The sequence below is a fragment of the Bactrocera neohumeralis genome, chromosome 2 (genome assembly GCF_024586455.1).
Source record: "Bactrocera neohumeralis isolate Rockhampton chromosome 2, APGP_CSIRO_Bneo_wtdbg2-racon-allhic-juicebox.fasta_v2, whole genome shotgun sequence".
Lineage (NCBI taxonomy): Eukaryota > Metazoa > Arthropoda > Insecta > Diptera > Tephritidae > Bactrocera > Bactrocera neohumeralis.
This window is the reverse complement of record NC_065919.1, coordinates 82643056-82657076: the sequence shown is the minus strand read 5'-3', so window position 1 is coordinate 82657076 and position 14021 is coordinate 82643056.

Genomic DNA, 14021 nt, shown 5'->3' with positions numbered 1-14021 from the left:
CGACGACGTTTTAGTTAAAACCTTAATTTAGAACTTGGACGAAGGAAAAAAAAGCTGAAAATTGGATTTTTGGCAGACATTTTTGCAACAACATGTAAATTTCCGTAAAAATTACCTTCATCCAAGTCCTAAAGAATTGTATCTCAAAGGCCTGTTTAAAATTTCGTGAAGATCGGTTGAGTAGTTCTCGACTTCAAAAACACAATTTCGAGACAAACGCGTATAAAGACGGCACACTTATCCACTTAAGATTACTTTCAGCAAATCATAACACGCATTCAACTCAACCAGATCTAAGAATTACGGCGAAAGTATAGTCGTTCCTTAAATCTAGCGGAAATTTCTGAACGAAATTGTTTAATCGCAAGGTAGAGAGATACACCTTAAGCATCTTCATAACATTAGTAATGATCTAGAGAGCATTGCTGCTAACTATTAGTGTAGAAAATAGAACATAAAATCGCTGATCCGCCTCACTCAACGTTTAAAGCTAAAGGCCAAGAAAATTGGAGAAAATATATAGTAATATTTTCAAAACTGTAACTAGAATTCTTGAAACCTTCTCTTCCAATAGAAAAAACTGTGCGGCTTGAGCAATAAAAATATTGTACTATATGATCAAATAGAACCCTAAAAACTACAATATATCGCCTTCCAAATAGTCTCCTGAAGCAATATAAGCCTGTCAAGTATTAATCGAATTTTTCATACAAATAATATAAGTATCGTCTGTGATGACTTTCAGTGGCTTCAGTGTATTTTGATTTTAACGGTTTCGGTTCATTTTTTGCAGCGCCACCCGGTAGATTGTTGGATAGTTACGACCTCATATTCATTAACCAACATCTCGTCATCAGTAATGAAGGGTTTGATGAATGTAAGGTCCTTAGATATGTTGTCAAGGATCTCCTTAGCGATCTCTACTTCATGCCGTTCTAGAAAAATATGTAGGTCTTTTGATATGAGCCTAGCATTGACACGATTCATATCAAAAACCTTATTAAAAATGTGTTGAGTCGATCCATGAGAGATTTTGAGATCCTCTGAGATCTTTTTGATGCCGACACCATGATTTTCAAGTAGTGTTTTTTAATCCTTTCGATGTTATAGTCATTAGCATAGATGGATGGACGATTTGCATAAAGCTTTGACTGCATGCTGTGTGTCGGCTCCCCAAAACATTTCTGCAATGTTTGCAACATATTCTGAAGCCGTGATACTATTGGAAACATTTCCATGGTAAAAATCGCCAGACGTCGTTCACGTCGGAAACAAACAGCTGCCAAACTCTCATTATTAATTATATAAGTGTGAATATGAAACTTGACACAAACATAAAAAAGGAAAAAAAAAACTGGAACTGAATCAATCCTTTTCCAGTTTTGAACCAAACTTTAGTTATGAACCAAACTGGAAAAGGGATTGATTCGGTTCCAGTCCGTGTCAAATTTGATCAGATGTAAATCCAGTATGGATTTATATTTATTTTTATATACATAAAAAAGGAGGTACCAATCTGGAAAAAGATTAATTAGGTTGCTGTCCGGGTCAAATTTGATCAGATGTAAATCTTTTTATTTTCGTTTATATAACAAAAGGGGTGTACCAACATGAAAAAAAATTGATTCGGTCGCAGTCCGGGTCAAATTTGATCAGACGTAAAGCCAGAATGGATTTATATTTACTTTTATTTATATAAAAAAGGGATGTACCAATCTGGAAAAAGATTGATTCAGTTTCAGTCCGGGTCAATGCTTCTTCTTCAATTCCCGAGACAAAACTATATATTCACTTCACTATTCTGACAAAAATATATCGACCTTTTGATATGCCCAAAAGTCTTTATCGAAAGGGAGAGGTGGCGCGTGCTGCTTAGACCACGTTTTTGCCCACCAAATCCACAAAACCCTTAACGAGCTTAGTATAGGTTGAACAACCTGCACTTGTCACTCCATGACCCAAATTTATAAACACCTTTGCATAGGTATTTGTTGACATAGTAACCCAGCAGTTGTCAAGCAATCTAACGCCCTAACTAATTGCAACCGCACCTGCGGCTACCAAGCAATTGAATTCCGCCCCAAAACACAGTTAACGCATAATTTTCCCACTCCAAACTCTTACGGCGACTACGTCAAATACATAAAATTATACAAAAACACACTTTTCCGCGTTAAATCTATGAATTATATAAGAAGCGCAAGTGTTCGCAGGCGTTCGGTTGCGACCCACTGTGCGCATGGGCTCAGAGATTTTAATCTGCTGAAGATGCCTCAACTGCTATGGGACAACATTTACGACAGCCAGCAGGCAGCAAACAACAGACAACAGACAAAGGCGACTAAGCGGCCAACAACAGCAATAACAATGACTATGCGCAGCACAAAGAGACAAAAGCGACCAATGCAGAAGAAGAAGAAGAAGCAGCGGCACAAAAGCGCACGGCAAGCAACTTTGGCAAATAGCGACGCTGTGTGAAGCTTCGCAACGCAACCAAAGGAGGCTGAGACTCTGCAGTTGCTGGCTGTGTATGTGTGTGTATGTACGAGTATGCGCAGGTAATGTCTTTGCGGCATGCAACAGCGCAACTGGATGGCCGGCGAATGCGCGGGTGATGCATCACACTTTTCGGCGCTTACATCATCTATAAATGTAAATATACACACACCTACTATGTGTGTGTGTTTGTAGGTGTGTAGCTTTTTGTGGCAGCTATTGCTGGGCGCTCAAAGCTTCGGCGTATGCATAGGAGATGCGCCGAGGAAGTGCGCTCTTGCGCTGGCTGCTGTTGAATTGCAAATGCGGTTTGGGCGCACCGAGACAATAGTCAAGCCGTTGGGGGAGTGAGCGTGTGACTCAACTGTGGCTTCGCCTGCATTTTTCGGTTTCTAGCGTGATTGTTTTGCTATTGCGGAGATGCGGCGGCAGCGATTGTTGCTACATGCCTGTAGATGTGTGTTTGTGTATTGACGGTTGGTTGCTTGTTTGTTTGGCTGGCTGGCGCACAGGCTGGCTATTTGTGCTGTCGATTGTGTGACTGCTGCGGCTGGAGGCCATGGAAAATGTCTTTGACTTGTTGGCGTTTCGTGCGCGACAAGCGGCGAGAATTGTTGCAGGCGTTTGTTGCTTGTCGCCGCAACATGCAAATAGAAGTTTGCGCGTGTGCGAAGCGGTGAAGGCGGAGGTGCAAGCTGCCACAACTGAGGCGTATGTATGTAAACAAAAATGTGCACTGCTTACAACCGTGTAATGCCACATGTTGCATGCCGTTGTTTTTGTTAGAGGCTTAAACGTCGCTTGACAACAACTGCGCGCTGCATGCAAACAAGTTGAGTGTGCGTGCCTTACTCCCCTGCCTGGGTTGTTAGACAATCGCGCGCTGTTTTGCTCAGTTGTTTAAATGCTGTCACAGCTATTTGTTGCTACCTTGCTTTTATAGTTACTTGTGTGCGTGTGTGTGTATGTGTATTACCACACGAATGTAGGTGACTGTGCCGCATCACAGCACAACGTGGCTTGCCGTGGCATGTGGCATATACTTGCGCGTTGAGCGTTGCGCTTGTGGGGTGGCAGTGCGGCGTGGTGCGGTCGGTGTGCGCAGGCAACAACGCTGCAGCATCCTCACCTCAATTGCTGTCGTTGCTGCCACATTATCGTTTGCGTCGCTGACGACAGCGTCAACGTCATAGGTGGCTCGGCTGTCGTCTGCGGCAGTGTGGGAACTTGTAGTCCCACAACAACTTTGCACCCACACACATGCATACCTGCATCGGTGTGTATTGCTTCGTGTCATTTGGAAAATATTTATTTAAATTTGGCAAATATTCATGTGAATTGCTATGACGGTTGCGGTATCATTACAATTGTATTTTAGTTGCTCAGTCATGGATTAGGCTTTCCACTCTGTCTGCCGATGTAGATGTTAAACAATTGATAGTTTTCCAGATTATATACATACACATATACTTGGTTGCATACAAATAACAATTTCAATGCTTTCGCTGCATTTATGGTTGCTTTCGTTGGCTTCGAATGGATTTGCTCAAATTTTATTATTACAAAAGTTATTGGTGAATTGCTTACTTCAATGACACTGCAATATAAGTTAGAGTAATGAAGTCATTGTTTCCATTATATTAATATATTTGAAGCAATTTAGTTAAATAAAATTTTACTGTTGCATTTCTATGCTAATTTGTAGAGTCTCAGTTGCTTTTCTCATAATTACATATGGGTCTTCTAAGCAAATACTTTGCGTTTTTTTGGAGTGTCATCTTTTTACTGTTATTTCTGCGTTCTGTATAAAATATTTACGACAAAGAGTATGGAATATCTCTCAAATCGATGAGATTTGCCATGAATCATGTAAATTTCTCATTTTTGTTTTGCCTTTTTGAAGGTGCGATGGAAATATTTAAGCTCTAATTCACAATCCCAGCTTGGCTAGACTAATCTTGAAGCATCTCAGCGTTAATATCTTCTATCGAACCACGCGAAATGATATTATATTATACGCCTCAACAAATTTGTTTAAGGTTCGAAGCGCTTTCTGATATGCCATGACCTTTTTAGTTCAATACTCAGAGTTCTGAGCAACAAAATCTGTTCAAATGGGTTGATCTGCGGCTTTATTACCTTATCTAAGCTCATAGTGGATAGAGAAATATAAAGCCGAAAGACAGACACTAAGACACAATTTGAATCAAATTGAAAAGTGAATTTTGTTATTTCATATCCTTCAAAGTAATGCCTTACCGCTGCAATACACTTATGCCAACGAATTTTCCAGTCATCGTAGCACTTGAAAAAATCCTCCGTCTTGATGGCCTTCGATTCAGCTTTTATATCCTCAATTGAGTCAAAACGGTGTCCTCGGAGTGGTCATGAGAATTTGCTGAATAGCCAGAAGTTATACGAAGGTAAATCAGACGAATGCGGTGGTTGCGGCACGATATTAATTGAAAATGTCGCGAGATGATCACGAATAACTAATGCAGTATGAGATGGTGCATTATCCGACTTCTTTGTTCAATAAATTCAAACATAGTAAAAATCGAAGAATTCACTTTCAGAGCCTCACAAAACACGCGTACACAAATACTAATGAATATTTTGACGTGAAGTTCAGCATAGGTGTCACTAACAGTATTACCAACTTACAGAAAAATTTAAAATTTAGTTTCGAAGTCACGAATTGTGTGCTGTGCACCTTTTTCGTGGATACGTCACGTGATTCTTATTCTCAGGCTTATTTCCGAAAATATGTGAAAAATTAAGCGGAACTTTTTCAGGTTTTACAAAAAATCGAACATGGAGATATCTAGAACTGCGGTCTACAAACTGTCCCGTTTCACCCGAGGGAAATATTGTTTTCGTTACAGTCCACCAATATGAAACAAATGTCCAAAATATGCTGTCATACTTTAAGATTCTAAGAGCAGATATGAATATCAAGTTGGATCAAGATCCAGATGTAAAAATGATGGAAAAATGTGTCAAGGTTGATTAGATCGTTCTATTATGACATATTACTGCTCATCCTTAAAAAAATATTGTTATAGACATACCTCCAAATATTATTAGGGTATCTTGTTTGCGTACACAAAGGTCCATCAATCTATGAAAAGTAGACAGAGAAAAGTTCAGTTGGTTGTGTTGAGTAGCTGATCATTCTTCAGCCTAAAATTAAAGCGGAGGATGGAGTCATGTGTCGAAGTTGACGCAAGTGAGGAAAGATTTCTGATTCCCATTCACTTGAGAGTAGCCAGAAACGATTTTTTTACATATGACTCAAGCTCACGACTTTCTGTCTTTGACCAAGTATCCTCTGGATAGCCTGAAAAAATTCGTAAAGTGAGAAGGCGAAAAACACCCTCCACAGGGTTTTGCGCTGGGTTTGGAACCCGCCACGTAAAACACACTACAAATCAAAAAACCACCAACCAGATCGATTATGATATGATAGACGGAAGTCGTGTCTCCAGTGTTTTAGATGTGCGTACGCTCCAAGGTCCTAACAATGACTCGATCACTGTCTGGTTGCAGCCAAGATTCGCACCCGCCTCTGTGCGGCAAAAAACGCACGTCAACAAACACAAGGAAGGTTCGACGTCGAGAAGCTGCAATCACAAGAGATAGCCGACCAATTTTCGACTCGAATTGTATTCCTGCTCTACTGCTGCAAAGGAAACCATTAGTTTTCGGAAAAGAAGAAAACAGCTGACGGTGAGGAATGCCAACGCGGTGGAGAAAAACAGACTGCCTGCCACGCAATGTTGCACTCGACCACAACACATGCGGGATGGGATAGATACCATGAGTTGAGGAGGGAAGCGAGACGCATTTGCAGACAAAAAAAGAGAGGGGCGAAATGCGTGAGTACGAAGAGCTTGATCAGCAGGCCGATATATCTAATGCTCAAAAATTCTACGAAAAGATGTGGCGACTAACAGAAGGTTTCAAGACCGGAGCATACTCTTGAGGAAACCTCAGAGGTGATCAAGTGGCTTACTAGCGCATTGATATTATGAAGGGAACACATCTCAATCCTGCGATTCCCCAATCGATGACGACGGTGTGGACGTTGCATTGCCCAACCAAGAAGGAGTTGGAATAGCAATTACCGTTTCAAGAACAACAAAGTGGCGGGGTCGATGAAATGCCGCCCGAGCTATTCAAATACGGTAGCGAAGAACTGATAATGAGCATGCATCAGCTTCTTTGTAGAATATGGTCGGCCGAAAGCATGCTGGACGTTTGGAATTTAAGTGTGCTCTGCCCAATCCACAAAAAGGGAAAACTTACAATATGCGCGAATAGGTGGAAGAAGACATCCAATCCGTTGGAAAGACTAGGTGAAGAAGGACGTAGCTATACTTGGAATCTCCAATTGGCGCTAAACAGCGAAAAAGAAGAATGACTGGTAATTGTAAACTCAGCTATAACCGCTTAAGCGTTGTCACTCCAATAAAGAGGAAGAAGACTACTCTCAGCATATATGTATAGTAAGTCATCTACATTTTATGCTCAAGAAAAATATAATAAAGAAGAAGAATAATATTCTAATTTGATTGTTTTATGGAGTTTTTTGGAGAGCAAAAAACTTTGGCAATAGAGTAGAATTTGTCCACATTATTGGTTAACAAAAATAATAATTAAAATAAATGTTTCAAAAATATAAAATGAATTTATAACCTAACTTAATAACCCGAATCTATATTGTATAGAACTAAACCTATATTTATTGCGAAGACAGACTGAAGTAAAAAATAGACGTAACAATAATAAAGTAATAAATACAAGTATCAAAATAGAAGTTGAACCTTTCTTTGCTGAACAGCTTAGTAATTTCCCAAACATACACATACGTATATATGTACGTCCATACAATAATTGATACACCAAAAATTGTTAATACCAATTATTAGCATATTTAATAAACCGTTATTTACTTCCGTCATTTGACTACTTTTTAATAAAGTTTTGGACATTGATTGCTGCAACGGCTGTTAAGTTGAAAATTGCTGCAATCATTTGTTCGTGCACCTTCGACAGCCAACGAACGAGGCACAAAGGTTCCAAACCTCGAAAACTAAACAGCAAAATGAAGAATTATTACAAAAGCCATAATAACAATAACAATGACAGCAAATATAAGAAAACTTAAAGGCCGTCCAACTTGCCATCTCTTGGATGCGACACAAAGCAAATGTGGAGGCAAGTAAATGCGATTTTGCCATTTCAAAGTTGAGGTTGCCGGAAAAGCCAACAACAACATGAAGACGACGGGTTGTGGTAACCACGAAAATGGGTGAAGTCGCAAATGATTTATGCTTTTCGAAGTACATCAAGTGGGAGAGTGGTTAGCGCATTATGTCAATCAAGCTAAAGTTCGAGGTGGTCGAAGGTAGCGTCTTCAAGCGTCACCTTAAAGCGCTTTTAATAGTCTGTCGCCGCTTTGAGACGCGTACAAAATGCAAAATAATCGACAACCCAATACAAGTCTGCTATCATAGCCATCATCGCACCAGCAGATGAGCAGTTTAGTCGGTGTCGTAATGAGCCGCAGATCGATCGAGAAGAGTGTGTGTGGAGGCAAATTTACTGCTGCTGTTGCATTAATTTAAATTTAGTTTTAATACAGCGTCAAACACGATTTGGCAATCCCTGCTGCGCGGCTGCGCTGCGACTTTTAGTTGCTTCATTTATGGGCACAACAATTAATGCAAATGCAACGAAGCGCAGGAACCCTACATTTAGTTGAGGTGACTTTTTTATAAAACAGGACTTAGGAATTAATTATTAATTTTTTTAGAGTTCTTAGGAAATGTTCTGGAGATTATTCAGGTTACTTTAGGGACTTAGTTAAAACAGTGCAGTTTAAATGCAACGTAATTGTATATTTTCGCACTAGTAGTAAAAAGTTCATTATTGAGCGGAAAATTTAATTAGATGACTTTCATAGCACAAGAATGTTGAAGAGTTGCCACCTATTAAAAAATTTTAAAGATACAATTTCATTATATAATAACTAAAAATCTGCAACACTAGCATTAAATTGAAGAGATTTAGTGATTTTTAAAGTTCAATTTTTTTAGAAGGGTTGCCACCTATTTATAATTTATTTAATATTCTCTCACTAGTAGTAAAAGGAGCATTAATGAGTGGTGGACCGGATTAGATGACTTTTATAGAACAAAACTGTTGGAGTGTTGCCACCTATTGAAAAATTTTATATGATATTTTTTCTTTATTTTACTGAAAATTTATAACACTAGCATTAAATTGAAGAGATTTGCTTATAGCTCAACTTTTTTTGGAAGGGTTGCCACCTATTTAAGATTTATATAGAATTAAAAAAGTCAAAAAGGTTTCTTATAGGACCTTTTTCGATCCAAGTATTGTTGTTGGGCCCTTTTCGGATTTAGAAACAATAATTTCGAATGGTACCAGCAAGTAGAACAGAACATCCTTCATGGTAGAGTTTTGCCTCCTATAGGCCTTATTTACCTCATTAGTTTAAACGCTGCAAAGTCGATTTATATTTTTCTTATTATGCACTACTTTTTTAATAGTTGTGTTCTCATTACCGACTGTAGTGTGCATTTATGTACTCTACACGTTTGAACCTTTGCCTATTTAGCTTTCTTTTCACTCCTTGCCTCCTTTGCACTTTTCTATGCACATTTAAAAACATTGTTGCTATTGTTGTGATTTTTTATTTTGGAAATGTCTTCCTTATGTGCGCTGAGCTACGCTTGCAAACCTCCAAAAAGAGACGAGTATTACTTAAAGCTTAGCAGTTTTTCAGTATTCGAATTTTCCTGCCGTCGAACTCCTGGAGAAACTGCTGAAGTCAGCGCTTGATGATTTTCTCATTACAATCAAGTGTTATGATGCTAAGCCATGACCAATTGAGGCTGCCAATAGTGGCTGAGGGCATGATGCCCCGGCATATGCATTTATAAACAATATATGTCTGTTTGTAAGAACATTAGGGGTGTTCAAATTAATAACTAAAACATTTATCATTAATATGCCTAGTTTTTGGGTTTTTCTGATATATAAAAAACAATCATATATAATATACATACATACAAACTGCAAAACCACGTATCATCAAAAAAAAACCAAAAATCTTTAACAGATATAATAACCAATATATAACCATTTTATAACCAATACTCAAATTAACTTCGAAATGGCTTCAGCATATAATAGTCCGCCTTTGGTGAATAAATTTTAAACTTTTATGAAATTTGAGCATTTAAAAATAATTTTCGGTTCCTGCAATTTTATCACGAGCACCACCCTCATATTGCAAACCAGCAGGATGCAGCAAATTTAGATATATGACTTTTTAATCGCACGTATTGGCTCATACGAGTTTTCTTCACCATACCCGCTGTCCCACGCGCTGTAAATAATTGACGCGCATTTTCAATTTCATTACAAACGCTGCGCATACATATATACCTATGTATGTACATGCAACATTATGGCAGATGCCAGTGGGCACTTTTACAGTCATGAAAATGCTGGCAATAATCGCTCATTTGAATGCGCGAACGCTGAGTGTCGATTACGTTGTGGTAAATGATGTAGTTCGCGATGTCTCCAGCACTCCGGCAGCAACCGGAAGACATGTGGCGCTGTGCAGACCTTGCGTGGGAAGAAGTGCAACTGTCGCTGGCCAAACAATCGATTGCGCTGAATACAAAGACCTTTGATGCAACTAAGTTTTAGTTGGCGAAATTTGTTGCTGTCAATCTACTGGCATTTTCTGGTGTTTTCTTCGCAGCGGGGTCATTAATCTCGGTTTGCGCTTTAAAGAAATTATTATCTTATTTTTGTAGCTATTATTAATATTATTTCTTATTCAAGGAAAGCATGATATTTAAATACAATAAAATTTCACTTATAATGAATTATGATGGGCGCTTACTTGCAATGAAGATTCATAATGAGCACGAAGTTAATACACTTCTTTAATATGCAAATTAATACGGTTAATTCAACATGATTTCCGCCAAAGCGGAATATTGCAATATCACTGCAAATTTACTTAATATTAATGAGACGAAGGAGCTGTCTTAGTCTCTGATTTCCTAAAAATAAACGAAAGAGCTGTCTTATTTTTTGATTTCCTAACACATGTTTTTGTTTGAAGAAGACAAATTATTCGCTTATAATTAAAGGGAATTAGTAAATTCACAAATTATTAAGACTTTTTTTATTGATATAAGCATTGGTAAGCTAAAAGTATACCTCTTCATTATGGAAATCAGTTTTGTAACTAGCATTATACGAAGTTTTCTAATAGCGATAGTATGAGTTCTAAGTGTCGTTTCGGCCATTTTTAATATGTCATGATTTGTAATTTTTTTTTTCATTGTATTCAGTAATGCTCATCATGAAAAGATATACGCAAGAACAACGTTTACAAATAATTCGATTTTATTATCAGAATAATCATTCTCCAATTGGAACTTCTACCAATTGTCCACCTGTGCTCGCTTTCGTCGAATTGTTGAAAATTTCGAGCGACAACCTGGCGGATTTTGAGAAAGCATTTGGGCTTGTATCCATATAAAATTTTTTTTAATTCAAGAACTGAAGCCACTGAATCTCCGTAAAGGCCATGAATTTGCTGACAAATTTGCTATGCTTTGGAACAATTTGAAAATGTTAACTGTTTTGAAGAAAATCGTCTTCTCTGATGAGGCTCACTTCCTTTTGAGTGGTGCGATAATGAAACAAAACTGTCGATTCTGGTGCGAAAAGAATCCACAAATTATTCATGAACAACCATTACATTCACCTAAATTAACAGTTTGGTGTGATTTTTGTCTGGCGGAATCATTGGTCCGTACTGCTTTTGAAATGAAATTGAAAGAGGTTTATCTTGACAACATCTGGTTTCAACAAGACGGGGCTACGTGCCATACAGCACGTGCAACAACCGAATTACTGCGAGAAAATTTTCTGAATTCGATAATTTCAAAAAATTGTGACATTGAATGGCCTCCAAGTAGTTGTGATTGAACACCATTAGACTACTTCTTTTAAGGTTATTTGAAGTCATTGGTCTTTAGCAATAAACCGAATGCTCTTCAAGCTTTAGAATTCGAAAAGAAGGAAAAAATACTCGAAAATTCCTTGCTGTAAAGGAAGTCTTGGAGGCCATTTGAATGACACTTGAATTTCCTTAACAATTAGTGTATTTTTTTAAAGAACCATTTCGCTCTTATTGGGAACCCTGTATTTTGTTGCTTTTCCGCTAGCATTGTGAAATAATTGCGATTAATAAAATAGTGTGTGGTTTTATGAAATCACGATAAAAGGGGAAAATTAAAAAAAAATAATAATAGACTTATTATATGAATAGACTGGTTGCATAAAACTGTAAGGCTGATGTAATCGCTAGGAGAGGTACTTCAGACTCAATAACTGCGAAATGGGAACGGATAAGAGCTCCGTTGACTACTTATAGTTCACTATTGGACTGTTGAGACTCAGATCAGTTCAGAAAGAGTTGGACAACTACCAGTGGCTGTGCAGTCGCAATGTCCTCCTGGATTAGGATAAATTGTAATTGGTATAGTGAACTCTTCGCTCTTATCAAGTTCCCCGTTTCAGTGGTTGTAGACGTACGAACTGGACACTGGCCAATAGGTGCTTTTGCTGCTTCAGCTGTTTGGAAGAAGATGAGCTAGATAAAATTTTAGATACCCAGGTGAAACAATATAAATAGAAATAAAAGGGTCATAAAAGAAGCAAATTTGTGATCAGTTCTAACTACAGAAGTTTTTTTCGTCTGTCTTCACAAAGGACTGCATTTATTTGTCTAAATGTGATCCCCCCTTATACATTTGTATTAAGTTCTGTCGGTCATTTGCTTAGATTTGCGCGTTTAGTAGAGCCAAGTTCGTACATAGAAATTTACTTATATATGTATGTAAATATAGAGAACTGTAATGCGACATATGATATGCAACATGCGACAAATGGACAAGAAAATTTGAGACGATAGATAAAAATCAATTTAATAGTATAATATTAAGATAATTTGGTATTTTTCATCATTCATTCAATCATCGAAGAAAATATCAAAAAAGTCAACAAACTTTTGGATGACAGTAAAGTGCAGTTGTCCGAGATAGCAAGCACCCTAAGGATATCAGCTGAAAGTGAACATACCCTTCACGAAAATTTGGGTATAAGAAAGCTCTGTGGAAAGTGGGTGCCGCGCGATCTCACTTTCAACTAAAAACCGGGGCAGAATTTGTGTTTTACCAAGACAATGCACCGTGTCACAAGTCAGTGAAAACGGTAGCAAAAGTCCGTGAATTGGGCTTCGAATTGCTTCCGTAACCAATGTGAACTTGCTAAAAAAAATTTTATTTACTATGGTAAGCCGGAGACATTTCAATTGACTTGCTCGTTATCGATTGAGTATACTATGAGTTGGTGGAAAGTGTTATAAAGTTAACAGGAAGTATTCCAATTCTTGCAGCTAACAACGATAATTTTCTGGATACTTTAAGGCTTCTTTCATAATCCACTAAAGTCCTCGAGAACTGAAATTTCACAACACTCCTAGAGGTTCTGAAAATAGAACATTTATTCAAGTGATTATACAATAACTTTTTTACATTTTTTATTGGATATAAAATATGGATACATTTTTTTATTGAACTCTATTAATTTGAGGCTTAAATGCTATACAAATATAAACAATTACTCAGATAAGCTGATCAAAGGTTGATGGCAAAGATTCAAACAATGACACCTAATTAAAGAACAGCTAAAGGACTGTTGCACAAAGTTTATATTTATAAACAGTAAGCATTAAAATATTTTTTTTTTTTTTTATATTTAATAGGTGAACGCAATTTTGAGTTATCTATGTGTGATTGCACATTTGTACGTATGTCATAGGAAGGCGAGAGACATTGATTAATTGTATCCAGCAGCCGAAAATGGAAATGTTGCCACAATAAATAAAAGCGGTGAGTGTGCACGAATTCGTTGTAATGCCAAACAAAACAAAAACAAAATGAATGCGAACAATAAAAGTAAGCGGCTCAAAGCGGTAGAAATAAAATTTTGAAAATAAATAATGTGCACTTTATCAGTTAACAATTGCCACATTGCCGGTGAATTTTTCCGTTGTTACTGTTTATTTGCCAATGTTTTCATTGTTTTTCTGTTACTTACAGCCGTGTTGATGGTGCTGCTAATGCTGCTGCCGACCCACACTAAACTTACAACCTTTACTTAGGTTATAGCCCCGTTGTTCCTCCTCAGTATCACATCACAGCTCGAAGAGGACCCAGCGTTTTGGAGCCGTTGTAATTGAAAGTGCCAAAAAATGCGGCGTGTAGCTTTTATCATCATTTTATTGCTGTTATTTGTTTCCAAGCCCTCGAGCAGCTCATGATTTTCGCCAACTTATCACGATCTTTGTAATTTTTTTTCTGAGTTGTGAAGATTTTTGCCAGCTCGCGCGTTGATGTGCC